Here is a 25,223-nt window from a genome sequence, read left to right as displayed (position 1 = left end):
CATAGAATCCAAGGTTTTGGCCGAGATGCAGCTCTTCTTATTTCTAACTACGCTTGAAGCTCTTTAGTTACTAGAAGCCACAGAACTCTATAGCTGAAGTTACTGGCTGTGAGCACAGAGTCACAGCCACTGCCAACCCCAGGGGAATAGATTGAGAACTATAAGAATTATAGATGTTCTCCCCAGTACTTCCATCCCTGACAATATTCTAGCACTGAATTGGACTTAGAAAGAAATGAATGTGAAGGTAAGGGTGCTTTGGTTAACAGCGGTCAGCTTCGAACACACCATAGGATGGGGGAGGGTTCAGTGTGGATTCTGAGTTGCCACTTATGTCTACCTAGCTTCATGCGGGCCCCTCCAGAACAGAACATCCTTTTCTCTCCTCTCCTCTCCTCTCCTCTCCTCTCCTCTCCTCTCCTCTCCTCTCCTCTCCTCTCCTCTCCTCTCCTCTCCTCTCCTCTCCTCTCCTCTCCTCTCCTCTCCTCTCCTCTCCTCTCCTCTCCTCTCCCCTCCCCTCCCCTCCCCTCCCCTCCCCTCCCCTCCCCTCCCCTCTCCTCTCCTCTCCTCTCCTCTCCCCTCCCCTCCCCTCCCCTCCCCTACCCTCCCCTCCCCTCCCCTCCCCTCTCCCCTCCCCTCTCCCCTCCCCTTCTCTCCTCCCCTCCCCTCCCCTCTCCTCTCTTCTTCTCTTCTCTCCTCTCCCCTCTCCTTCCCTCCCCTCTCCTCCCCTCCCCTCTCCTCCCCTCTCCTCCCCTCCCCTCCCCTCTTCTCCCCTCCCCTCTTCTCCCCTCCCCTCTTCTCCCCTCCCCTCTCCTCTCCTCTCCTCCCCTCTCCTCCCCTCCCTTCTCCCTCTCCTCTCCTCCCTTCTCCTCACCTCCCCTCTTTTCACCTCCCTTCTCTTCTCCTCATCCTTTCCTCTTTCTCTTCTTTTCTTCTTCTCTTCCTCTTCTTTTCCCTTTTCTCTTCACTCCCCTTCCCCTCCCTCCTTCCCTCCCTCTCTCCCTCCCTCCCTCCCCTCCCTCCCTCCCTTCCTCCCTCCCTTCTTTCCTTGCTTGCCTGCTTATTTGCTGCTTTGGTAAGGATGCCTTTGAGACATGCACTCACATCATAGCACCTGAAGCTTTTCACTCTCACTTTGGGCTGTACACACGCTCCACATTCACAGAAGAAAATTATCTGCTCTCTCCACAGGTGTGTGCTGGTGGAGTTAGGAATTTTGTCAAAGGACTTTTCTTTCCCGGCTTCCAATAGTACTACTCATTTCAACTGAGATTTGTGTTTCAAAAAGAATTATATTTCAACATACAAACTTCGAACACTGACAAATCAAGGCATACGGACGCTCCACTAACTGCCTTTCAAAGACACTTTGCTGTGTTCCAATTAGGTTTAATATATTTAGATGAGAAAATGTAGTTCTGGTTCATTTAAGATAAGCCTCCAGTAAGAGGCAGTTTGGTATTTGCTGTTGGAAGCTGGCAGGGGTTATAAAATCCAGAGTTTAGTTAAATAAATCCTTTGACTATTGAGACTGTAGTAACATGTGAGGGGGAACCACAAGACTATGTAAACTAACAAGGAGAAGATATAGGTGTTACTTACAGTTGTCTTGGTTACCCAGGTAGCCATTCCTTGGCTGCATGAAAGCCATCCCAGAGACTTGATTAATAGAGGAAAAAGAACCACAGTCTTTCTGCCCATGTCTTAAGAGAAAGACAAAAAGGGTAAATGAGATAAAGAAGCGGCGAAATCCATGGGTGGGCGTGCTGGTGAGTACGGGTGGATTCTGTGGGGTAAGGCTGTCCTGTTACTGGAGCACTCTGCTTGAAGCTGAAGAAAGGGTCAGAACAGGCGCAGAGTTCTCTAGAATTTCCAAAATCCAAGTCTTGCTTCTCATAAACTCTAAGGCCGGATTATTGCATCTCTGGAAGAAAACCAAAGATCCGGAGCCACAGCTCTTATAGAACACAGAAGGTGACCCGATACTTATAACCAAGGGATACAGGCCTTCTTTAACATATAGCCAGAAGAGTTATGGAACTTGTCAGGAATTAGATATATAATGGTGGTTAATAGGTTGAATGACTTGATCTAAAAACAATCCTAAATATGAGATGATCCCAAATTCCAAGCTTTTGAGGGCCAACATAGTGGCATAAGCAGAAAGTTATATCCCTGACCTCCAGTGGTAAGTTGCAGTCAACACATACACACATTAAAAATACTGTGTAAAATCACCTCCAAGGTATCTGGATAAGGCATATACAGAACATAAAAGAGTTGTGCATTAGACTTGGGTCTCATTGCCCAGATATTTAATTTTGTGCACACATATTCCAATATCTGAAAACATCTGAAATCCAAACACACATGGTCCCCAAATTTTGGACAAGAGATACTAAACATCACTTGACTTTCCCCCCCAACATTCCCATGATCAGAATATTCAAAGCTCATCTGTTAAGATGGCACAGTTAGAGTTCATATTCAAACAGTTTTTTCTTTTACAGACCCATACAATAGTGTTACATTGAAAACTGAAAACTACCACATGTTGTCTTCATTTACAAGAAGAAAGAGAATCAACCGTCCAGAGATATACAGGGATTCCAGGGGTAGTAGTTACTGAAGGGAGGGAAGGGTGGTGAGAAGGGACAGAATTATTGGGATAGAGTATTAATGGGTAAACAGATTAAGTGCTAGTACTCCATAGCCTAGGAGGGTCACTACAGTGAACAGTAATTTATCATATATTTTAAAATACAAAAGAGAGATTTTTGAATGTTTCAAGCACAAATGATAAATGTTTGAGGTGATGAACATGCTAATTACACTGGCTTGATCATTGCCTGTCATATGCAGAAATTACAATTCCATCATACCCCATGGTTATGTACAATCACTATGTTCCAATTATGAATAAAATGAAATATCATAGAAAAGATAGTGATTCATTGTTTAATCAAGTGATCCTTTCATGTGGTGCTGTAGAGTGAGCATTGACAGGGCATCTCTCTGCTGGTACAATCCTGATTACCTCCTATCTTGTTGATTGATCTCTTATAGAGATTAAATTATTAATGCATATTTCATTTGAAAAAAACCTTACTTAAGTAAGGTACTGTGTTTTCTTTCAGTTATAAGTGGATCCTATTTTGAAGAAATCTGTCTGCTTTGCTTATCCAGGACACACAACAAACACACAGACACACAGACTCTCTCTCTCTCTCTGTGTCTGTCTCTTTCTCTCTCTGTCTCTGTGTCTTTTCTCTCTCTGTCTCTGTGCCTCTCTGTGTCTCTGTCTCTCTCTGTTTCTCTCTGTCTCTCTCTGTCTCTGTCTGTCTGTCTGTTTGTCTGTCTGTCTGTCTCTCCCTCCCTCCCTCCCCCAAGTAGGGACACATGGAAAAACATGTTTGTAATGCAATTGTCACTTCAGGTATCTTCAATTACTCCCCCAAGTTACAGTTTGAAGGATGACAGGTTTTGAGGATGACAGGTTCGCTCAATGTGGGGTGAGTCTGCTCACAGCAAAGGCAGATTTCATCTTCCCAGACCACCAGGTCTTGGCAAGTTTTCTTTCTTTGTTTTCTCCATTAGTATTTACTTCCTTTTTTTTCTTTTTCTTTCTTTCTTTCTTTCTTTCTTTCTTTCTTTCTTTCTTTCTTTCTTCTTTCTTTCTTTCTTTCTTTCTTTCTTTCTTTTTCAGAGTCCAAGTGCCATACACTGGGCTTATTTAATGGAGATAGGATGGTTTGTTATCCTCCTGTCTCAGGTTCATGAATCAGAAGAATCAGAGTAGTTACATTTCTTTCAATAAATTAATTTTTTTAAATAAAATCTTGTTTATTATAAGGACTTGAAACAAATAAGTAAAGCACAAGGAGCAAAGTAAAGGAAACGATCTCTGTCCGAGAAATAGCAGATGACCTTGAAAAATGTCGTCTATCTCAACACCGAGACTACCTGCTTTTACCAAGAAAAGGCAACTCCATTAATGTGTGACTTAATGCACTTAGATGTTTCCCTGTTTGGTCCACTATTCTACTGCCTGAGAACATGGACAGGAGGAAGAGAGCCTAGCTTTGGTGTGCACAATGGTTAGCCTGGATGTCTTTCTGAGAAAGAAACTACTAAGTGTTTGTCCAATGGTAGGGTGCAGCTACCATTATATGAAGACTCCCCTCAGGCAGTCAAATTCTTCCTGAATCTATGTTGTGGTCTAGAGGCACCTCACCTAGATGGCAGAGAATTGTTCTAGCTCCCCAAAAGTCTTCCTATAGCTCCCTAGGGAAGGAAAAAAAGAAAAGACCAACTCACTAAGTTGCCTGTCTCACATTTATTGATGTGAGGGCTTAGGATTTTGTAGCTCTCTTGGGTAGTGTGAGGGTTTTGTGGGAGTGTGTGTGATGGCCAGCATTAACTCTGCTGTAGTCCAGAATTTTCTCTTACTTTCTCTAGGCATTATTTTCTGAAATGATGATCTTAGATTGTGGCTTTTTTTGGTGATGATTTTAGATGTTTTTTTAATTGCTGAATTCATTAGTGAATTTTTGTTTAAAATTTTTTGTTTTTTAAATTTCATTAAATTTAGTTAGAGGGAGAAGGAATGGGAGACAGGGAGAGAGGGACGTGGAAAGAAGAGAGACAGAGACTGCAGAGAGAGAGAGAGAGAGAGAGAGAGAGAGAGAGAGAGAGAGAGACAGAGAGACAGAGAGACAGAGAGAAGGGGGAGGGGGAGGGGGAAAGGGGAGGGGGGAGAGAACACCACTCACTTTATTCTGGAAGTTCTATTGGCAGGTTTGCATGCTAAATTCAGTCGAATTTGAAATTCTCACCAGCCAATCCCGTCTTCCTGTGTCAACAAGCTGTGCATATCTGAAAATGAGAACTGTTGGTTGAGGTTTTGTCTAGTAGGCGGCTTGCCGTCTCTCTTTTGCAACATAAGAAATGCATATTAATGATCCTTAAAGCAGCACTCTCTGCTCTTCTCATGCCTAGGCATTGATTTTGATAAACCTCTCTGTTAAGTACGTCCCTTTACGTTCGCTGATGAATCTATTCTTCAGGCAAGCTTTGCTTTCTAACTCTGAAACAAAAGGCAATTTTCAAAATTATCTTTTATTTATGAAAATAATAAAGGAGTAGCCTTATTCTTTTGACTGTGTTTTATTACACTTTACATCAGAGCTTCAGTGGGAAACCCAGCATTTTATTATTTTGTTTAAATTTTAGAGTGTCTTAATCTAATAAGAAGACAAGTCTTTGGATGTGGCCTGTTTGCATTTACACTTTAACTCTCATGGATAACAGTGTACTGCCCGGTGGTTCTGTGCACATGTCCTGACTTTAAAAAAAAGCCTAGGGTCTGGTGGACTGAATGATTTTTAAAATATCAAATTGAATTGTTTCCAGAATCACGTTTGTTTCAACCTCATCCTTCTTTTTCTCCTGGAGATTGAGGAGCATCCATCCTGTCTCATTTGTTAGTTATCCTCCAGTCACACAATCTTTTTTGCAGGGTTGTACAGTACACCTTAAGTCACTACAGGGTTTCTCTAAGAGCGTTGCCCGCATTTCTTTGTGCCCCATACTCTGTGTAACAATTAATTAGGTCATGTTTAAAAATAGATGCTGGTGGCTAAACTCAGTGTATGCTTAGACAGTGTTTCCTGTCTATTAATTTTCTGTTTTCACAAGTTCCTTAAGCTTGCATCTAATTATCAAACAGTGACTAAAAGTCTTAACTTAGAGAAGTAATTTTAGATGAGAAAGACCTGTTTGCAGATCATATCTGCTATTATTAGCTAACAAAAAAAATAACCTGAAGAATCCCCGAGAGAATCAAAGGCAAGCCTCCTCTGTCCTATATGCAACAGAGCAAGCATCAGTGTTATCTTTATCTAGAACTTTCTACTGGAGACTATACTTTTTGGAACACGTGGGGTCCTGAATAACTTTCTTGGAGAGCTTTATAAGCTGTTGGAGTAGTTTGATTAGAGCCCCTTTTTCTATTTTTATTTTTTTTATTAATCTCCCTTGTTGTTTACATGTCAAATGATATCTCCCTTCCAGGTTACCCCTCCACAACCCCTCCATCCCATCCACCCCCTTCCCTGTCCTCTTTGCCTCTATTAGGGTGCTCCCCCACCCACCCGCTCCCTCCCCACTGCTTCAGCATCCCACACACTGAGGCATCAATCCTTCACAGGAACAAGGGCCACCCCTCCCGCTGATGTCAGCAAGGCCATCCTCTAGTACATATGTATCTAGAGCTATGGATCCCTCCCTGCACACTCCTTGGTTTGTGGTCTAGTCCCTGGTAACACTGGGTGGTCTGGCCATTAGTTCTGCATAGAGGGGGGAGTATGATCCGGAGGAGGGTGGGCAGACCTGGGAGGGAGAGAAGATGGGAAGGGAAAAGGGGGTGCAGAATCAGGTACTGGAGGGGATAGGAGAGAGGTAGAGGGTCAGAAAATTGAATAAAAATATAAAGAACCAGGGGATGAGGAACTGAGGGTAGCCACTGGAGGGTCCCAGATGCCAGGGAAGTGAGAGGCTCCCAGGACCCAACGGGGATGACTTCAGCTGGAAATGCACAGCGAAGGGGAAATAGAACATGTAGAGACTACTTCCAGTAGATAGGCACGGCCCCCAGTCGAGAGATGTTTTTAAACATCTCAAAGGTTTTAACCCAGAAATGTTCCTGTCTAAAGGAAAGACAGGGACAAAAAATGGAGCAGAGACTGAAGGTAGGGCCATCCAGGGACTGCCCCACCTGGGCATCCATCCTGTCTGCAGACAAGAAACTCCTGACACTGTTGGTGTTGCTAAGAGGTATATGCTGACAGGAACCTGGTATGGCTATTCCCTGAGAGGTTCTGCCAGCACCTGACCAATGCAGATGCCAACCATCAGACTGAGCTCCAGGACCCCGGTGGGGGAGTTGGCCGAAGGACGGGAGGAATGGAGGAGGGGGATCGCTATGCCTTAGGAAGAACAGTGTTGGTTGGTTAGAGCCTTTTAGGAAGCAGACATAGAGTGGGAATAGTTAATTGTTAATTTACCCTTCCTGCAGATGCAGGACAGTGAAAGGACTGGCAGAGAATGCCTAGCTTCTTTATTCTCTTTATTGATGGTGTCATGGTTGGGCTGTGGATCACATGTTGGAACCCAACACTCAAGTGTGGCTGTATTGAAGAAGTGACACTTTCGGAGAATGATTAAGTCATGACGGTAGCCCTCCTGAATTAGATTGGTGACATCATACATGAGACTCAAGCAAGTTGTTTTGCCCCTTTCTCATCATGGGAGGATGTAGTATTTGGGCACAATCTTTGCAGCATGCAGGGTGGCTCTGAGCCAACACTGCCTCTGCTGCTGCTGTTCTGAAGGTGTCTACAATAGCAGCAGGAGATAAAATGTGTGGGAGGCTGTACTTCCAGCGAAGGGTCTGGACAATCACTGGATTCTCAGATTTGTATTGGCTCTACTGACAACACAAGCAACCAAGGGCAGTGTGCTCTGGTTAAACCAGGCAAGGCAATACGTGACCAATATTGTGGTTTGACAATTCCAGGTTCTGTCCCTCTCTAGAAGGTCTGTAACATGGCAGGAAAGGGACACACCCACGAGACAAGCTGATGGCATGCCCGCAAATACCAACTTTAGGGCTAGTATATCTGGCCAGATTTGTGTCCATTTGTCTAAACTTTAGTTGCTATGGCAATTCTTTCTCTCCCTCCATATATTCAAGTCTATGGCAATACATTCCTATTTTCAGCTTCCCATAGTCTGTTATGGTGTTGTACGCTTCTTTTAATTACACTCTGAGAGTCAAACAAGTGCCTCGCCTTAGTCAGGAGCACATCGCCATCATTGAGAGACCTATAACCCTCAACTCATTTTCGTTTTCTTTCACCTTTCCTGACCACAATTCTATCCTTTCTTGTCCTTAGCCTTCACTCTGGTGTCTTTGAAATATTGTTTTAAATATGTGTGTATGTCTTTATGAGGTCTGTGGTGATTTTTCAATGTGAATGTATCTTTAATTTATATTAATATTATTGTGTCATGGTTGAGCTTTCTTCTCTACTTTTATTCCTTAGCTCCATCTGAGTAGCTGGGTGCATCTTAAATGTGTGTCTCATTCATGTTGGAAGCTTGCTATAGGTTGGCTTTTCTAAAGTTAGAGTTATTAATAATTCCATATATCTTATTATGGAACATGTTAACGTATCATTATATTGCAGCTTTGATTATATTTATATTTTAGGAACTACATTTGACACAAACTGCTCTATTTATAATCATATGTTCTGTATTTTTGTGCTAGTATTTTTTGAGACACTGCTTTTTATGTAACTGAAGATGGCCTCAATGAATTATCTGGATTTTACTTTTTAATTCTACTTATTATGTGTATGCATATGTGTGTTTTAAAATTCTATTTATTAGGTGCATGTATATATGTATACATTTACGTGTATGTGTGTATAGAACTCTCTCTCTCTCTCTCTCTCTCTCTCTCTCTCTGTGTGTGTGTGTGTGTGTGTATGTGTATTTGTATGTGTGTGAAACATATTTGCAGATCTACAGAGAGGCCAGAAGTGGGCATTGGAGAGCAGGCTGAGCAAGGGGGTAAGGCCTCTTGTGGGTGGTACCATCTCTGGGCTGGTAGTCTTGGGTTCTGTAAGAGAGCAGGCTGAGCAAGCCAGTAAGAAGCATCCCTCCATGGCCTCTGCATCAGCTCCTGCTTCCTGATCTGCTTGAGTTCCAGTCCTGACTTCCTTTGGTGAGGAACAGCTGTGTGGAAGCGTAAGCAGAATAAACCCTTTCCTCCCCAACTTTCTTCTTGGTCATGATGTTTGTGCAGGAATAGAAACCCTGACTAAGACAACCACTAATTGAGAAAATGCCCCATAGCTGGATCTCATGGAAGCACTTCCCCAAATGAAGGTCCTTTCTCTGTGATAACTCCAGCCTGTGTCATGTTGACACACAAAACCGGCCTCTACAGGAAGGATAGTCAGGATCATCTGTTCTAACACAGGTCTCACTTTAGCTCTGGGCCAGTTACCTGAGTTGCAGAGGTACACATGCACTACCAGTCCACCCAGGGCTAAGAGGACAAGTGGATTCCTCGGAGAGAAAGGAGCTTAGTGTCTAAGTGCCCACCCAACACCGACACCCCTGGATGGCTCCTTCTTCCCCACTCAGTCGCCATTTCCCCCCATACTTGATCACTAGCAAGTTCTTTCTGCTTAGTGTGTCTTCACAGTCTACACATTATGTTTTCAGATCCACATTCCTTTCCTTTCCTTATGGCTTCTTCAGAGTTGGACTAAGGAAGGATTTTAGTAGCATTTTTCCTAGTAGAAGAATGATTGTTTAAGTTTATATGTAATAATCACTATATCTGAACCAATATTTCACCAACCACTTGTTTATACATGGTTGTGTCAGTGAGAGACAGGAAGGGTATCAGTCAGTGGTTCCTTTATCTCAGAAATTTCTTTTATGAGAACCCTATACATGACAGTAACCCTTGTTATACATGTTATATACATTGCTAGAGTTAACCTCACTTTTGTAACTGGGTCCTGCGGGCAGGGAGCATTAGTCAGTGAGGCGGGTTCTCAGTAGCCAGCTTTCTGCTGCTTTCCCCTGTGCTCAGTGTTCTGCATTTCCCATGTTATTGGGTGATTTCCTTCCAAGTGCATAGGGTCAGAGAGACATTCAATTGAAATGAACCTGAGGAGGTAAAATTAGTTTCATCCTCGGTTTTTTCTTAAATAATGCTGATAAGGGATTTCAGGTTGCTCATATGCACATTTTACTTGATTGACCTATTGAGATGTAGTCACATGTATAGCCTAGTAAGTCCTTGAACTTGCTATGTAACCAGTGACCTTCTTTCTGGTTTTAGTGCCTTTACTTTTCAAGTGCTGGGATTACAGGTGTGTGCCATGTGATGATGCTGGGCATTGCATGTGGGGATGTCTGCATGCTAAGCAAGCATTATATCATGTCTGCATTCTAAGCAAGCATTATATCAATGCAACTATATTCTCAGCCCTCTGTACACTTTAAAATATTTATTTTTTAAATAAATGAAACTCATTTAAATAAGTGGAATTTTGAGGTCTTCACGCAGAAAAGCTAATGAATAAGACATTTTTTTTGACTCAAACTGCTACTTTCAGGTACATTTCCTACCTGGCTCAAAAGTGCTTGTCACATCATAGCAAACAGACACCCCAGTCTGACTGGTAACTCAGCTTTCCCCTCCCCAAACATAAATAATGTAGAAAACTTTTCTGGTTAGAGCTGAAATATCCTCCTCCCTTGTCCTTCCTCACGTACCCTTCTAATTAATCAGTTTAGAAGATGTTTTGTTTTAAATGATTGACAACAGGCCAACAAGGGAAGAAGGAGATTTGATTCCAAGAAAATAAAGTCCCGCTGTGATTTTAGGAGGATATAGGAAGCATGAGACATGCCATGCTGAGTTAGATCAGACCAAAGCGAATGAACGTTCCCTGCTCCTGCCACAGCTATAGGGAAGACACAGGAGGTGCTTTATGGATTATCATGGAGTGGTGCACCTTGCTGACAAGGCAAATGGCTCTAATTTGTACTCAGTGACATGTGGGAACCATCATCTTAGATTATAGCAGATATTAGATATCTTAATATTAGATTTTAATTAATATCTAATATTAAGAATATTAGATTATATTCTTGGGACCTTGCAAGTATTTTCAAATGGGTATCAAGTCTCAGAATAAGAGCCTTATGTTTGCCTCCTGTTGTAGAAAATAGCACACTCATTTGTTTATCCTAAAGCTATCTTTTCCAGGCCCCAAATTCCAACACTCTCACATTGGGAGGAGCATAGTCTCATTTCCATATCCAACCAGGCCTTTTGCAATCACTGAAATCAATACGAACCTCAAACACATCAAGAATTTTTCACTTAACTGATAGGACAAAGAATCAGAACTCATTTAAATTGTTTTGTTTCAGGAGTTTTATAAAACTCAAGTAGTGCATGCATAGCATGTACCCTAAACACAGTTTGAAAAAGACTTAGCTCATGATTAAGAAAAGAGAAAATGGCAAAATGAACTGATCCCTATGATCTGCTATGTAGAAAAATTCAGTTTGATAAATGTACACTGAATATTTATGTTATGCTGGTTGTTATGAAGTCATAAGACAGGCTTAAATTATGCCCTCTTTTGTGCCTAAAGATACATTCATTACACAATAGGGGTGGACTTCTTTATTTGTAAGGGCAGGGCAAGCTATATAGAAAGGTATATATCTCAGAATGAGTTGGGGGTGGGTTATAATTGGTGGGATGCACAGAAGAAGGCCTCATAGGGAGAGAGGAGGTTCCCTACAGAGCTCATAATTTAAGACAATGCACAGTGTTCTAAACTAGGAAGCAATTTGCAATAGCTGGAGCATAAGGTGTTGGGATGGAAGAGTAAAATGAAGCTGGAGACAGCTGCAGGTGGGAGACAGCAGCTGGGGTCTGGAAAACAAGCAGGCTGTTCCACCCGTTTCTTGCCCAAGTTCCAGGGTCTTCTGCAAAATTAGGAAGCTGGATCATCAGTCAGAAGGGTTTTCCTTCAAAACTTTCCCCCCCCCCCCCCCCCCCGCAAAATATCAGGCCACCCAAACATAGTTTTCTTGTAGAAAAGATAATTTATAGTATCCCTATTGTGTCTTGCATCTAAACACACAGGAACCCCATGTTAAAGGTAACTGTCATAGAAGTTATCTGGTTGTCATCCCATCCCCTCATGGGACCTCCCATTATTGATCCTTTCTCAAAAACAGAATCCAGGCTTCAGGGTTTCCTGAGTGTATGTTGGCCATCATTTTCATCAACTTCATTTTGCAGCTTGAAATGTCTAACAGACTGTTAATGTCTGTAAATGCTTGGAACGTTAAGTGAGTTCTTAACGTTCCCCTGTTTCTGATTGACTTACCCTTTTGACCATTTTGTGGAGAAGATTGAAGGTATGTGACCCAAACTATCTCAACCTCTGCCAATCGTTATACTCCAGCTTATAGCCAGACTCACCAGGTGTCCCTCCTATTGAGTGCCTAGCTGTTGTTTGGACTGAGTCTTCTTTCCCATCCTCATAGTTTCCATGCTAAGAGGTTTGCTTGTTTGATTTTTCCTGAAAGAATGAGCCTTTCTCTTCTCTACATTTCTAACTACAAGGCACATTACCACTGCATGGGTACTCTCTCTGTATAGCACTTGGGTTAGCCATAACTTCTTGCCTGCAGAAGTGCCTCTAATAGCCGTGAAATACATTTTTCCTATGGACTATAAATAACACGAGCCTCACACTTCGTTAATGAATCCTTCCTCTTCACATCCCAAGTGATCCAAATGCTAAAGATACAGTATTTCACAGCAGGTTGTGTGACCTTTTATGTAATACACCCTGTAAGTGGGTTATGGTCTTGTGATTAATGTGGCCTGATGCTCACATTGAGAAAACGGGAGGGCGTTAACTGCCTTAAGAAACCCAAGAGCTTTGAGGATGCATGCAAATAAGATTGGCTAATTATTTTATTCTACAAATGGGATGACTATAATTTAATTTTGGCTGACAAATGGTTCCAAATTGTGATGAGTTTAAGCAGCACACAACAGTTAACTCTAATTTCTATGACACATGTCTGAAAAATACATTTATTCGTGATATTCCTTTTTTGACAGATTTTCTTGAAGATCTTTGACTTGTTTTCTCCAAATGCCATCAGACACACTTCCAATTGAAAGGAAGGATTTCTTTCTCAAAAATACCTCTACTCATTGATGAAAAGAACTCAAAGCAAATTTGTAAAGGAAACAATCATTCAAGTGTATGTTAAGTCATATTTTCCCAGGATCACTTACTGATTACCCTGGAGTTTGACTCTGGGGAGAGACTGAGGTGAGGCTAGATTGTACTGGGATCTTCATGGGAATCTACAGTCAAGTGTGTTTTCAGAAAGGGTGAAGTTATTAATGAGATTGGTAAAGTATTTCCTTTGTATATCATATTTAAATTTGTAGAATAAACTTTGTCTGGATCCTTCATGACATTTACCTCCTCTGTTCTATTTTATCACTTTTGCCTGTTATCACCATCACCATCACCATCACCACCATCACCATCACCATCACCACCACCATCACCATCACCATCACCACCATCACCATCACCATCACCAACACCATCACCATCACCATCACCACCATCACCATCACCATCACCAACACCATCACCATCACCCATCACCACCATCACCATCACCATCACCATCACCATCCCCATCACCACCATCACCATCCCCATCACCATCACCATCACCATCACCATCACCATCACCATCATCATCACCATCACCACCATCACCACCACCATCACCATCACCATCCCCCATCCCCATCACCACCATCACCATCACCATCACCATCACCATCATCATCACCATCACCATCACCATCACCACCACCATCACCATCACCATCCCCATCCCCATCACCACCATCACCATCACCATCACCATCATCATCACCATCACCATCACCATCACCACCACCATCACCATCATCCATCCCCATCCCCATCACCACCATCACCATCACCATCACCATCACCATCACCATCACCATCATCATCACCATCACCATCACCATCACCACCACCATCACCATCACCATCCCCATCCCCATCACCACCATCACCATCACCATCACCACCATCACCACCACCATCACCACCACCATCCCCATCCCTTTCTCCATTACCATGACCATGACCACCACCATCTCTATCATCCTCTTTGCTATGTTTTGGAGCTCTGTACCACACCCAGAGACTTTATTGGAGTTGTTGCTCACCCAGAGGCCAGACCCTGCAAGTGTGTATTACTTTATAATTAATCCGTTTTCTATTTAGCAAGTGATAAATCCTGCATAGGAACTCAGGCCTGAATGAATTAACACCTCTGCTGGGTCCTTATTGTCCCCTCCCCCTGGCCTGCCAGCTGCCACAGGAACTGAAAGAGAGATAGCAGTTTCCCTGTTCTCAAGATTAAAATTAAACATGAAAATTCAACAATTAGCAAGTGAGAAAAAGTAAGCATAATTTTAAATTTGCCTAGGTATGTACATGCCTTATTAAAATAAGTTCTGAGCCGCAAAATCAAAGCCTTAGGATACAAAGAGAAACATATGAAACTTAAAAATATAACCTATATTTAATACATTCAAGAGAAGGAAAGTATAACATCTGGCTTTCTCAAGACCTCCCAAGGCACGCAGCGTCCCTTCTTTAGACTTCTTATCTGCAAGCTAAATGGAAGCAGCTGTTTCTCTCTGTGCTTCCTATATACTGTGTCACACTGAAGAGCCTTTACTCTGTAATTCTCTGCAAATATACATGCTCAATATTTGATGAGTCTCAATGTGTAATTTCTTAAAAGGCCAATAGAGAGCCATAAAGCAAAAGACATGAGGACTATGCTGTGATGATGAGAGATAGGGTGGAAGTTTGCAATGGGGCAGCCCCCAAAAGATCAGCTGATGCGTTTATGATTGAAAATGTTGACTCTCACCTTTGTCTGATGGGCCTTTCCCAACTTTCCATTGCTAGGTTTTGGGGTTTTCTTTTATGATACAAACAGGTCATCAAAAGAGAAGATCAATCCTTAGATAGGCAATGGAGGTTCTCAGCAAACTCAAGCAGCATAAGTAAGATACTCATTTTGAAGTGGGAGATTTTGGGAGGTGTTTCTTTCTACATTCTCAGAGGGAAAACAGTCCTTTGGAGATTGAGTTTATCGAGGTGTAATTTCCTCTAGCAAGGCTGAGGTTGGAACAGGAGATGGAATAGTACATGCCCTTGGACTGAAGTGGAGCCTGCAGGCCAGGTCAGAAGACCAGGGGAATATGGAGTTGCAGTGCTTTCCTAGGGAGACCTGACCTACCACAATGTCCTTGTACAATAAGGAGCCAGGTGGTTGTGCTCTCTGCCATGCAAGCACATGCTATTCCCCAAGGAAGGAAAAATGCTTCACTTTTTGCTAACCCTTGGTATTAATTCTAATGTATAGCACATACCAACTGGGGAAATCACAGTGTTAAGACAGCATTTCTTCACTGCTAGCCTTCTTAAATTCACGTCAAGGGCAACCTTGTTTTTGAAGTTGGCTCTGCCTATGTCAGACATGGATATGCAGTAACATCCTAAGAGTTTGAACTCTGGATTTTGTGAAGCTGGCCAATGGACAAATCTGGCAATGGCTGAATCTACACTGTGATGTGACCCACTTGCACTGAGCCAGCTCAACAAGACATGGAATCAAGGAGGGCTGATCTGGGTTCGAACCACGTCATCCCTTCCAGTGGTGTGCTTTGCTATGACCTTCCACATCTTTCCGCTTTTTCAATTACTTAATATCTATCAGTGCCATAGAATGAAAGACACGAGCACCACATCCAGCCTTAGGTCAGCCACAGGGTCTAAGGGAGCCTGGAGGGCTCTGACTTATGTTCTGTTTGCCATTCAGATACCAGGCATCCTATTGCCATGACTTTCCCCCTAATCTGGCTCTGACAACCTTTGGCTTCTTTTGAACCCTCCTGAACTTCCATTTGCTTTTGTCTTGTGTCTGAGTCCATTCTCGGTTTTAGAAACTATTGTAGGCTACTGCGATGCATCCTATGCTCAGTACCAGGATTTTAGCTTTTACTCCCACCTCTGGGAAATGGGTGGTTACTTTAAAAATCTTATCTGAGCTTTCTACTTTAACTCCAATCCTCTCTTCATTCACAGAAAAAAAAATGAAAAGATAATTTTATTTATTTTCATGTGTTTATTTAAACAGCCTTTGTGGTTTGTATTTAAAGTATGTAAACACACATAAAATAAAAGAATATTTTAATAAAACTATAATAAAAGCATTTCCGTTGTCACGTGGTCGCTGTGTCTCGTGGTAAGAGTGGCTGAAGCTCAGTCCTTACCCATGAGCTGTGAACCTTCATCTCTTTGGTCTGAGGCTTGCGTAGGCACTGGGTTGAAATAATGAGTCTTTCAAGCCATCCTTACAGAAACGATATTGCTCCCAGAAGGTTTTCATTAAGGGTCAACTCAGCTACCAGCCTGCTCTGTATTGTCTTGAAGGAAATATTTCACTCAAGGATCTTCCTGCTTTTTCTTTATCATTCCAGAATAATATGTAACTGAGATGCTTGCTATCCTCTGAGACCCATTTATTCCAATTATGACACAATTAAATCAGAGCCAATTGAGCAATGGATCAATAACTTTTTAAACTACAGATATGGCTTATTAGGTAAATAGGATGACTATCTCTCAGAAATGCTTTCTTATTTTTTTTCATTTCTTAAAAAAAATCATTTTTATTCATGTGTTTGTCTCTGTATGCCACATGTGCAGGGGTACCCTAGTGTTGGACCCCCTGGTGCTGCCCACGTGATCTGCCATGGGGACTGACATCATGTCCTCTAGATGAGTAGCGAGTCCTCTTAACTGCTGAGCCTCTTACCAGCTTCTGGATACCTTTTCATTGATGCTGGCTCTGGTTCTGTCTTAATGCCCCCTTCTGGTCCTGGCAAGGCCTGTACTATCTGCTGTTCGCAGAGTTTCTGTTTCATAGTTTATTCTGCATCAGTGTTCAAGAGAATGGAGTCAATGGGAACTCCTTGTCTCCCTTTCCTCAAGGGGATAGTTTATTTTTTAATTATTTTTTTTTGAAGCAAGGTTGCATAAAAGATATACAGGACTCTTTAGATTTGAATGCTATCTGGACAATAACAGCCTTTTATTATAAATATGCTTCGTGCAACATGGGAAAAATCAAAACATGTTTTTTCTTCTTCTAAATCTGGCAACCTTCAGAGCACAGCTTGTTCTGTTTGCCCGACAACACAGCAACTGTTAATATCTTAGGCATCATTTTTCATTCTTTTGTACGCTTCTCTTCAAAACATTGAGTAGAAATATTTGCTTTAAGAAATAAAATGGATTACACCTAATTTTACTTTGAAAAATTAATAATGCCTCATGACATGATTCAGCACCATTGCTGTGTGGAAAAACTAGAGATGGGCATCCTGGAGAATGAGACCTACCCAAGCTTGGGAACATGAAAACTGGGATTCCTAACTTGGTAAACTGGATCTACTGACCAAGCTCACATCTTAAATGATAGAGCCAAGTCCATATGTACTTTAATACTGTGGTTTTCCATAAGAATGCGCAAATGACTGAAAATCTATATTGTGTAGCCATACTACAGTTTGCCTGCTGCAGGAAGAGAAGGCTTATAATATTGAGAAATGGAGTTTGAAAAACTTATTTACAGACACGCCATCTTAACTGGGTAAGTACATGAAAGAGAAGTGTTTCTGAGCATGAGTAGTTTAAGGTCACTATTTTGCAAGGAAGAATATTTAACTAGCATCCAATTTAGCAATAATTTCCATCAGGCTATTTACAGTTGGGAAAATTAATGAAAATGTCATCTGTTTAATTACTGTTTGTTACCCTTAATTAAAATGTTAATTGAGTACATTTGTGTGTACAACATATTTAATGTGTTTACTTTTTGACAAAGGAAGTGACAGTGGCTTTTACCTTCTGTAGTAGACTGTTCAGTTGTTCACTTCAATATTTTGGAGAAAAGATGAATATATTTTGGGATATTAAGAGCGGTGTTTGGAAAGTCATTTTCCTGCTAGGGCTGAAGGTAGTAGATATGAAGAAAATCAGCTCTTTAATCAGCAGAGAGGAAATCTACCAGAAATGTGCATTTTAGACTTGTATTTGCATATGAGGGAAAAAAAGGACAAAAATTAATCAGCTGTAAAATGTCCATTTAGGATGACATTTGTAAGTAAAGAAATTGATTATGGAGAGATGCACTTTAAACACAGTCTGGCTCCTAAGAGAGGAGGCTGGAGGATAATGAGAACCTTTGTGCTCTTTTATAGCATCGTGATTTTGACCTTTTCATTTGACCAACATTTGAAAGAGTTGTTTAAAACAACATGGAGACCTATGCTGCAAAATTGGTTCAAATTCTCTTATGACAATGGCTGTGATTTCTCTTTTCCACACAGACCGACTCCTGTTCAGTAAGTAAGCATATGCCAGTTTTGTTCTGAAAGGCAAAAAATATATCACATATCAGCATAAAAACAAAATGGTTCCTTTTCAAATAATTTATGAAGTGTAATGCTTTCCAAAAACAGCATCAGCTGGGCAACAGCTTCCACCATGTAGGATCTATCAGCAAGCCCAGCAGCTGGGGAGCACAGAGACAGATGATGGAATAGATACACTTCTCCACTGGTGTGGACCTCCAACATTTAAAGGATTTTCCCCTTTCTGAAATCACTCTTGTTTTTCTTATTGATACAGTCCAAGACTAAAGCTGACTAGAAAATGGTGACCTAGTGCATAGCAACAACCATGAGAACAAGAAAGTAACTTTTTTTTTTTTTAGAAGATCTCACCTAGTCATCAAACAATCCTCTGTGTAATCCCAGTATTACATTCCCATTATACAGATGAAGAAATTGAGTCACAGGCCACGTGACTATTAGCCAGGCCACGGGCTAATAAAGAGTGGAGCTAGACATTAAGACAAGACATTTTGTATTCAGAGTTTATCCTGCTTTCTCTTCACTCTTCCTTTGACTATTGGAAAGATCCTGCTCAAGACAAAAAAAAAAGTGTGTTGAGCATTCACACATTTCAACAGTGGCAAATGTAGTAGGTGCTTATGTTAACACTTCAGCTTTAAACTTAATGGCTTATTTATTTATAGTATTTTAATGACCATTAGCACACTAAAGGATGATTAAGAATAGACAGGGGAGCATATGCTTGTAAAATAGGTTACTTTTTTGAAAACAGTTGATCATTTTCTTATACGTCATAAACCGTCTCTTAATGGGAAATACATTTGTGGAGCCACAAGGCATCTCAGCTCTGCCACTTGCTTGCTGAATGATCATAGGAAATTTACTTAACCTTGATAAACTTTTTTTGTCTTCTTTCTTTATTATAGAGCGTAGATGATAATTCATCTGTAATAGAGTTGTCAGAGGATTAAGGACTCAGGAGAATGTTAAATGCATCTCTAGAACTCCAGCCTCAGGCCACAGTGATTTGTGCTTTCTTCTGATTTTTACCCTAAGACTTTACTTGGAAGATCTCCTAGGGAAAAGTATCCCTCCTCTAGACTCAATGGGAGCAGCAGTTGAGACAGTCTGGTCTCCAGCCTCAACCATCTGCCTCCTCTTATCTACAACTGATTCCCAGCCAAACACCTTCAGATGATTTGGCTGTGGCCATCTTACAGGCCTTGAAGATAGTTCTGTATTCTGACTCAGTATTCAGTAGTTTTCCAATCCCTTTTATTCCTCTTGATCCTCCCCACCAGACTTCTAAACAGAGCTGGAACCTTTCGTTCAGGGCCACTTTGTACGATGACCTTCCCATGTTTGTAGGTAGTTGAGTTGCCTCCATAGGTAAAATAGAAAACTGAGAGAATTGGTGATTATTTTTCCTGTTTAGTGTCTTGATTGTAGATTTCAGTGGAGATAGTCTTGATAGTTGCTGTACAAACAGGAGACAAAATATGATGTTGGGTTCATGCTAGACCTGTACTATGTATGAGCTACAACTGGTACTCAGCCAAATCTATATGTTGAAAATTATCAAGCTGGACACTAGTTAGTTCCTGTTGGGATAGCTTTGAGAAGATTTAGGGACAATCTTTGTGACTATGCACTCTAACTTGCTTAAGAGGTGATCACAATTTAGATGGTTTGCCTGTAACTAGCAGTGGGTATTTATAAGACGGAGTTCTCCATCTGTTACACCATTGGAAGTATTCACTAAGAGTTGTTCCATTTTGCAAATTTCTATTCCAACAGCCTTATCATATATTGCCATTGTGGAAAACAGATCATTACAGAGAAAGATGCAAGATTGTTTCAAGGACCTTATTCTTGAAGATGGGTTTAGAAAGAGAGAAGGTGGAGTGTTTTAACCACATCACCCTTGTCCAGGGTTTTCCACAATGAGAGCAATTATTAGTAAAAGTTTCCCCAAAATGGGTGTTGGGTAGAATGCATGGGCATTTCTGTCTCATAAACATATTTTTAAGTGGAAACACTAGGAAATGCATTTTATTGCTATATATACCATATTAGGCATTGTGATTGGATTCTGAAATACTATTGTTACTGATGTATTTAAGTGTCTAAAAGTGACCCTGATATGTGATATTTACTAAGTAAGTATTTCTGACTGTCTGTCTGTGCATATGTGTGTGTGTGTGTGTGTGTGTGTGTGTGTGTGATATCTAATCTATATGGAAAAGTTTCATCACACATTTTTCAACTTACAATACATTCTGTTCCAATCCACAGAAGAAAAAGATTAAGTTAAGGCTTACTACATTAATTTTAGTGCACTCACTGGGAAGAGAATATTAGCAAGGATTGACTTCAGGGTTTCTGGATTGTGATCTGCATTCCAAAAAATGCTGCTTGTTACTGGGAGCAATTGGTTTTATGTGTGAATTAGCTTGTGCCAATGGGACTGCAGTGCCTGGTTCAGTTTGTTGCTCCCCAGTTTATGCTCTTCCTTGGTACCCACAATAGTTTAGCCATGCTGCCTGCTGGTAGAGTAAGTCAATTTTTATGGGGAATTTGTTCAACTTCTTGAAAGTTCTAAACACATAAGCTACACTTCAGTGGCTTGTCCGTCTTTGTGAGTCCCCAGTGTAATGATTAATTGATGGGTAGTACTTGATTTTTACCAGGTGTTACATGGCGCTATCATCCAAGCCCAAAGCCATCATGTTTATCAGAGCAGCTGTGACTGCATGAAGGAGACCCTCAAGACTGGGCCTGTTAACTATTGACGTTTCTTCATAGAGTGAAAAATACTCTTTATCTATGAAGGAGGATGGATCATTAGATCTTCACATGATCTCAATCTCTCCCTTATCTGCTGTCCAGTTAGCTGAATATAGATCTTGTCTAACTGAACATGTCTTTATGATCTTGGAAGATTCTAGAGTCTATGTGTAGATTGTGGATGGATAGCTCAAAGAGCCATCTCTACATCTATATAGTAGGGAAGTCATAATCCATGCTGGGTGAGACTTACTGGTGGTTTCTTGGCACTGGGATCACCCGCACTCCTGTAAAGAACCCTTCATCTGTATTCTGTCAGTAAGCCAAATTGTCTTACCAAGTGTTGTGTGAGTGGAATTTGATTCTAGTGCCCTGTAAGGTGGGTGTGCACATTTGTATGTTCCCCTGGGATAAGAATTCCAGAAACCCCAAGATCTACGCCTCACTAGAATAGTGTAGATGCTATTCTCTGTCAAAGGCAGAGGGTTAGAGAAGTAAGGCCCGTTAAAATACTTTTGGAATTGTGGCTTTTAGGCCTGGAGATGCTGAAATAAAAATTAACTGCAGTGGATCTTGAGACTTAGTCTCTCTGTTTCTAACTCCCTTCTTAGTTATCTGTGCTGAAATTTTATACTCTGTACAGGTCGGAAGACGAAAGACGATGAAGTAGAGAAATTGATGCAATAAAGTCCTTTGGTAGGTGTGAGAATTGCAATACTCTATCATTTGATGAGAAAGTATATGGGAGGAGACAGGATGATGTAGTCAAATATTATATTCACTGTGTAGGGGACTGGGGACCCTGTTTCTGTTGGTTTTCTAATCTTCATCCCTCTTTGGCTCACATAACTAAAATGTAATCCATTCAACTCTTATGGTTTCAATAAAATAGCTAGATGAGTTCATTGAATATTAAGTATAGCATCCAGGGTAGGTCTAAGGGTGGCAGCTTACTTAAGGTTGCATATTAGGAGACCTGTAAACTGCAGGCATGAGACAGGTGATTAGGAGGATTCAAGGATATAGAACCAGGTTGGCTTGTGTAAGACAGCAGCTTGCAGGCTGGTGAGGAGTCAGGGTCTAGCAACCTAATATAGCCATTGGTATCCCAGAGATGTTACAGAGTCTAGTGAACATGTGCGGATGTGTGGTGGAATCTTATGATGGCCAATTCTGAGGCAGGTGTGTAGCCTTCCAACGGGCAAACAAACAGCTCTGGTTATACAATCCCATTAGCACGGTGACATCACAAATTCTGAATTGGGACTGATGGAGAATAATTCAGGGCCCTAGTCCCAGAGGACCACAGCATCAAGAGATCAATTACAGAGATTTAGGGACAAGAAATAAATTATTATCAGTGGATGACAAATGGAGAAGACTTTGTGTCCTGTTCAATGCACATACCTTTTTTTTTTTTTCAAAACCTGGTCACAAGAATGGAATTTAATGACAAAAAGCAGGAACAACCTGAGTGTGGGATGTGGGACTAGTGTCTGATCACTAGTGTTTGTCACTTCTTGACAAGACCAGATCAACCACTGGGAAACAATGGTTTTGGGAATTAGTCTAAAGCTGAATAGAGTTTGGGAGCCTCAGGTGCTCACAAAAGGAAAATGGAGAGATGGAAAGCTATTTGGAGTCTAGCAGTGAGAGATCCCCTATCCTTATCAAGATCTTTTTTTAAGTGTTTTAACACTGACTGTGGGAGGCAGGGCACTTGAAGTCAGAATAAATTATAATTATACCTTACAGGAACTCTGAATGTGAAATGTCTTTAAATAATTGCTGTGTAGAATGTAAGTATTACATCTGTGTTTTCTCTCTGGTTACTGCTTCCATGGCTCTGTCATTCAAGATAGCATCACACAGATATGACTACAGTATTTCTACTCACACTGACTCAAGTTTGCCTGGAAGCATTGATATATCCAGGCTACATTTTGCCACCTTTTTCCTGTGGAAGGGAGACCAGGTGACCCTTCCTACATATTCAAGCTGTTCACCGTTCTTTGTAGCTCAGCATCTGAGCTGTAAAGTCCTGGTCCAGGGGAGAGGCTTCTGGAGAAGTCGTAGATAAATTAGGAGAGCCCACTTCTTTCACCACTCTTTACCTAATTTGGGTGAATGAGCTAGAAGTCAGCCCAGTGGAATAATTAAATTTTGTGTGCCCAGAGGTCTGATACTGCAGTCAGAGCCCCCATTTATTACCATGTAAGGCTTTGAGCATGTGTCTTAATATTGTAGTAGCTCTCTCTCTTTCTCTCTCTCTTTCCCCCCCCCAAGATGCTGTGAGCATTACACGACACAAGTAGTTCATTTGATAGAATACTAGTGTCAATAAGGTCATAACAAATTTAGATCACTTTAGTTATCACTGCTATTGCTAATCATATTGAGCTGTACATACTTTCTGTCTGATTTTCTTGTTAAACACAATTTGAAGTGATTTCTGCATTTCAGAGAAGGGCAGTGAGCTGGCTAGTTTAATGTCAACTTGACATGAACTAAAGTCTTCTAAGAGGAGGACGCCTCAACTGAGAAAAAGCCTTCATAAGATCTGGCCATAGGCAAGACTGAGTGCAATTTTCTTATCTAGTTAGTGATATGGGAGGGCCCAGCCTTTTGTGGGTGGGGTCATCCCTGGGCTGGTGGTTCTGGATTCTTTTTTGTTGTTCTTTTTTCAGTTTGTTTTTTGTTTTTTTAAGACAGGGTTTCTCTGTGTAGCCCTGGCTGTCCTGGAACTCACTCTGTAGACCAGGCTGGCCTCAAACTCAGAAATCCACCTGCCTCTGCCTCCCAAGTGCTGGGATTAAAGGCATGTGCCGCCACTGCCTGGCCTGGTTCTGGGTTCTATAAGAAAGCAGGGTGAGTGAGACATGAGCAATGAACCAATAATCAGTACCCCTCCATGGCCTTGGCATCAGCTCCTGCCCTGTTTGAGTTCCTGTCCTGACTTCGTCAATGATGAACTGTAATAGGGAAGCATAAGCCAAACAAACCCCTTCCCCCCACAAGTGTTTCATCACAGCAACAGGGGCACCAAGACAGGAGAGTACTGATTACTCTTCAGTGTCTTTCCTCACTATATTAAATGAAATTAATTAATTAAGCTTTTCCTTTTCTTGGTGTATGTCTACAGAAAATAAAATTGTAGACTTTACAGTTTGTGTCTATCAAATTCCAAAAGGAAAGTGCTTTATCCAAATGTTATTGCAAAATATAAATGCATAAGTAAATCTAGTTCTGTGCCTAAATTCTGGCATTTAAATTTTGGCCCTAGGGTCTGTCTGATGGCTGTGGAGCCTTTATCTTATTCATGAAAATGAAAGCATGTGAGGAATGTCTTTCTGTTTGGGCTCTACACTGTATTCTGGACAGGTGTTTCTTGTTGAGGACTATTTGAAGTTCTGGAGAAAACCCAAATCTCTAAGACTCTAGGCTGTATGAAATCTGTGCAGGTTGCTAACTGATTTGACTCCCAGTAAATATGTTTAAGAAATATTCAGGCCTCTAGGAATACCAGCCAAATTCTATAAAAGTCAGAAATCATCAGAAAGTATGAAATTTTAAAGAGTGGAATGAGTGGGGGGGGGCAAACATTTAATAGTTGTTTAGAAAAGGTAAGCAGAGGGAGGGCCTTTTGCAGCTGCTTTCTGAGGGCATTATAAAAATTAAAATTGAGGACTGCATAATTGATTCTGTATGTCTTGTTTGTGTCATTCCTTGGGGAGAGGAGAGGTTCTGGAGGCACTGGGTAGGCAGGTTGAATGTTTCCTTTGCAAAATGGTTTTGGATTTTAGCTTTCAGATTTATTTATTTATTTATTTATTTATTTATTTATTTATTTATTTATTAGATATTTTCGTATACATAATGATCAAAACCCCACTGGTAAATGCAAAATTCCTTTATGTTTCATATGCACCTGACACTATACCCTGTGGGCTACCTTACATGATACTTGCAATGCACCGTGTTTTGGCTGGGATTTATCGCATGAAGTTAAACATAGGACTTTTTAACTAGTGACATTTTTGTTAACACTCAAAAATTCCTATTTTGGAGCATTGGGAACTAGACGGTCTGGGTTAAAGATGTTTAGCCTGTACTCTGGCTTTGCAGTATTTTGGAGCAGATTGAGGAAACCTGGTGAGTATTTAGCACGCAAGACAGAAAATCAGAGTCTCTGTTTTTAAAAGGAAATGAGTTTGAATATGAAGCACAAATTATAACTTGAACCATCCCC

At 41.2% G+C, this 25,223-nt stretch overlaps 1 protein-coding gene across 1 annotated transcript in view; it reads left to right on the top strand.

Annotated features, from left to right (window-relative positions):
- Grm8 (glutamate metabotropic receptor 8) overlaps positions 1-25,223 on the top strand; it is an 870,036-nt gene that overhangs the window by 87,379 nt on the left and 757,434 nt on the right. The gene's annotated exons all lie outside the window — the stretch shown is intronic.

This window comes from Apodemus sylvaticus, chromosome 2, assembly GCF_947179515.1.
Source record: "Apodemus sylvaticus chromosome 2, mApoSyl1.1, whole genome shotgun sequence".
Taxonomy (NCBI): Eukaryota; Metazoa; Chordata; class Mammalia; order Rodentia; family Muridae; genus Apodemus; species Apodemus sylvaticus.
This window is presented reverse-complemented; position numbering and strand designations above follow the sequence as displayed.